The sequence below is a fragment of the Aegilops tauschii genome, chromosome 3 (assembly GCF_002575655.3).
Source record: "Aegilops tauschii subsp. strangulata cultivar AL8/78 chromosome 3, Aet v6.0, whole genome shotgun sequence".
Taxonomy (NCBI): domain Eukaryota; kingdom Viridiplantae; phylum Streptophyta; class Magnoliopsida; order Poales; family Poaceae; genus Aegilops; species Aegilops tauschii.
Window position 1 is genome coordinate 72722156 of NC_053037.3, and position 4545 is coordinate 72726700.

Genomic DNA, 4545 nt, shown 5'->3' on the forward strand with positions numbered 1-4545 from the left:
CCCCCCTCGTCCGAAACCCAAGAACTAACAATGGCAGAACCGAGCAGCGTCCGCCGAAAGAGTGGCTAGAATTCGCTCCCCACAGAGGTAATAAAGCTCATTGTTTCGCGTGTCGACAATCTCAGTACCATGCCGCTCGCCGCGTGCTCGCCGGGGCTGTACCATTTACTCAAAGCCCTCAGGCCGGAGCTTTTTAAGCCAGTTCCTTGCTTGCTGATGCCGCCTGATCTTCAGAAACGGCGTGTCACGCAGCATAACGATCGTAGGGTGGCGAGCATCAACCCCCTTGACTGCGATCCGATCCCCGTCAGCCTCAACTACATTAACGGTATGTACTAGGTCGGCATGAACACGTCTTGGATGGTGCTCGTCGACGATCGCGGCAGCTGGATGCTCGTGGAGGTCTACACCCGGCGATTGATCCCCCTTCCTTCGATTAACACTGCACTGCTTTGGCACCGCGGCCCAGAATACTCGGAATCTTACAGTAGCCAACATGATACCAAGTTTGATTTGCTCAAGGTTGTAATCTGCCAAGTGCCCACAAGATCTGTGAATTATAAAGACTTCAGGCTAATTGCATTCTTCAACCGCGGTCTCGCCTATCTGACAGGTCACTGCGGTAAGTGGATAAATCTGCACGTCCATCGCAGGATCATACATCCTCCATGGTTCTCTGATGCCATTGAACACAAGGGCTTCATTTACGCTGTCGACTCCTTCTATGGCTGGACGTATTGCTGGCCTACTCCAGTCATCGCTACAAACGGCTGTTACAGCAGTATGTTACTTTCCTATGATATCATGATGGCTTGCTTATATTACTGTCAACATTTGCTGAAAAAATATTCATGCTCATAACATGCTGTTCTTAAGATTGACTAAATCAAGAGCCCTTTTTAATTTGACTCCAACTTGATATGATGTTGTAGGCCGCCTGGTGTCCCTACCCTTCCTAATCCCAGAACCTTTCAAAGAAAAGCGGCATGGCAGTTGCAGGTGGTTCCTGGCTCGATCAGAAGACGGCGAAAGATTGATGATCGTTCGCACATACCGGACGTGTTGTTTCGCGGAATACAATCACAGTCACTGCAAGGTCTTTGAGCAGGATCCCAGCTTCTCTGGGCCTTCAGGAATTTTTGACTGGAGGCTGGTAAGTAGCCTTGGTACACGCTCCCTGTTTGTCGGACTGAATTATCCGATTAACCAGGAGATAACCGACGGCAAGGATCATGATGGCGGCGCGATATCGTTCATCAAGAAAAACTGTGTGTACACAGCGTACCATGCGTCTCTGCATGCACCATGCCCTGATATGTGCCGCCACGCTCTGCAGCCCAAAGTAGGAGAGAGGGTCGCAAGTATCAGACTTCGACCTGCTGGCTGGAGTTTCCCCCGTCAGGCACCCATCTGGTTCAAGCCGTCAGCCAATCTCCACAGCTTAATAAATAGTAACGTCTAACTGAGCCAGTTAGTTAGATGCGTACACTTGGTGTAGTAGGATTTTATTTAGTTTGATGCATACACTTGTTCTTTTTTGGTAGCCCTTTTGTAATGATGGCTGATGTTTGGTTTGGAAGAGAGAGCTGCGTCTTCCCTCTTCCGGCCTGCTTACTGCTTCTGTTGCACCCCCAGCCCTGGTTGCTGCTGCTGCTATTTTCAATGTACAATCAGTAGTATATTTCGTCTGTTGGTTGAATAAATGTGTTGTTAGAACGACAAACACAATGTTTTGGAAGTCGTTGCACGGTTCGATCCTTTAGTGCCCCGTACCGTACGTAGCGCATACTATTTTTCGTACGGAACACATTTTTCACTTTTTGATAACATGCAGCCCACTGATGAAGGCCCAATAGAGAAGCCCATAATTAACTGGAAGGGAGGCTCTCACATGAATCCGGCCCAGGTACATGCTCATGGTCCCCTAAACATAAATAAGTAAATAAATAAATAAATAAAGCTAAATGCTCATGCACCAGTTCTTTGGGAAAATAGGTAGCCCAGTATTTCTTTTTGAAGAATACCCAAGCTAGGCCTATTTGTTTTCTCCGAATTACTGGGCTGCAAATCTTTCAAGACGGGGAGGGATGCATTCCGGCCTGGCTTAAGAGTATGGTCAATGTCTGTTAAAAGTAATATTAAAAGGGGTTGAAAATTCCAAAAAATTTATAGCAAATGGGATATAAGTTTCTTTTTTTGTTTTTGTTCTTCACTGATATCTTATACGTATTTCATTGGATTTAACATAACATAGTACTAATTTATTTTTAAATTTGTTTTAGTATGGATATTAATTTTTGGATTAAGAATATTTCGTTCCTCAGCAAAAATTTGCGAATTTTCAAAATTTCCCACATATTTAGTTAATTTTTTGACCCTGGTACTGACCGGAAAATGGCCAGCAATTCTAAAAATGGAAAACGAGCTGCAATAAATTCCATATGAATTAGAAAATGAGTAAAAATTATAAAAATAATAGCAAATGGGCTATACACGCCACAAATTTCGAGGCTGACTTGTTTACGCAAGGCTTTGTCAGTGAACACACGATTCTAGCAGCAGTGACTGTTGGATGTCCATCCAACGGCCGACGTGCTTCTTCAATCTCTGATCTTCCTGCTCCAGCCGCCTAAACTAGCGCCGGCGGGACTGCCTGCTCCCTCCTCTTGTGGCGCGCTGTGATGCCGCGCAGGCTTCCCCGGCCCACCCTACTCCCTCCGCTGGCCTGGCCGCACGCAATCAACTGCCTCCTTATTACGCGAAAAAATGATTCCTCCTACTGACATCTGGGGCGCACCGGTTGGGAGGCTGACCTGTGGGCCTACTAAGTTGACGCGTACGCAGGGCTTGTCAACTTAGTCAACAAACGATTCTAGCAGCAGTAACCGTTGGATTTGAATCGAACGGTCCTGCTGCTTCTTCAATCGCTGCTCTTCTTGCACCAGCCGCCCAAACCAGCGCCGGGGAGACCGCCTGCTCCTGCCTCCAGTGGCCGGCTGTGCTGCCGTTGAGGCCTCATCGCCCCTACTACTCCCACCGCTAGCCAGGCCCTGCGGCGACGGCAGCCTCACACCGCAGCCGAACCAGTGAACCCTCATACTCCTCTCCGCGTGGGCATCCACTGCCACGTCTTCCCCAGCTTCGCGTCGTCCCCTTCCTAGGCCTCGCCGTCGTCCACCGCCTTGGTGCTCTCGGTGCGGCGTGGTCAACGTGGTCAACAACATTCCATCGGAAGAGTACTGTACGTGGAGAGGCTGACAGCTGTGTCCACGGCCACATCCCAATTTTTTTGTGATTTTCCAAGTAAGTCGATTTGTCAGGCCTGTTGGGCTGCAAATCTTTCAAGACGAGGAGAGCTTTCATTCGGCTGGCCGAGAAAATGGCCCATCAGTAATGAGAAATGGGTTGTACATTTTTAAAACACATCAAACCGGCAATTAGTTTCAAATATCTTTTTTTTCATTTCGAGATTTTAAATTACATTAATTTTTATGCGTGGAGAATTTGTTGGATTTTATATTGATATACATTTATTTTTAAAATCAGTTTGAATGTGAGTCGAAATTTTGGGATTAAAAACAGTTCGGACCGCACCGAAATATGCAAAATTTCGTATAATTTTTTAACCGTGGCCACAATATGGGCTGTAATGCTAACAAAAAGAATATGGGCTCAAAAAAACCTTAATAATTAGCAAATGGGCTGTAAATTATTAGAAATAATGGCAGATGGGCTGTATGCTGTTTTCCACAGATTTGAGGCTTTCCTAAAAAAAGGTTGACGCACAAGCAGTGACTTTTGGATGGCCATCCAACGGCCGTCGTGCTTCTTCAATCTCTGCTTTTCCTGCTCCAGCCGCTCAAACAAGCGCCGGCGGGACTGCCTGTTCCCTCCTCCCCGCGGCGGGCTCTACTGCCGCGCAGGCCTCACCGCCCCACCATACTCCCATCGCTGGCCTAGCCATCCCTCTACTCACCCACACCTGCTGTTATTCTCCGGCGACGACAGACGAACCAGTAAACCCTCATACAGTCGTACTCCCCTCTGCGTGGGAAACAACTGCCGAGTCTTCCCTGCCTCCGTGTCGTTCCCTTCCTAGGCCTCGCCGTCCTCCACCGCCCTGGTGCTCTCGGCGCGGCCTGGTCAACGTGGTCAACGACCGACATGCATCTGAAGTGGACTGTATGTGGAGAGGCCGACAGCTGGGTCCACGGCCGCACGCAAGGAAATGCCTCCTTATTACGCGTAAAATAATGATTCCTCCACCTGACATCAGGGACCCACCGAAAGGGCCTCTGTATTTCGCGAAAAAAACGTTACCACCGCTGACAGCTCGGACCCACCAGCTATATCTTCACACGCAAGGAAGTGCCTCCTTATTACGCACAAAAAAATGAATACTCCCCCTGTTAGCTGGGACCCAGTATAGTGGCAGGCTGACTTGTGGGCCTACTAAGTTGACGGGGATGGAGGGCTTTGTCAACTTAGTCAATATGCACGATTCTAGCTCCAGTGACCGTACGATGTCCATCCAACGGCCGTAGT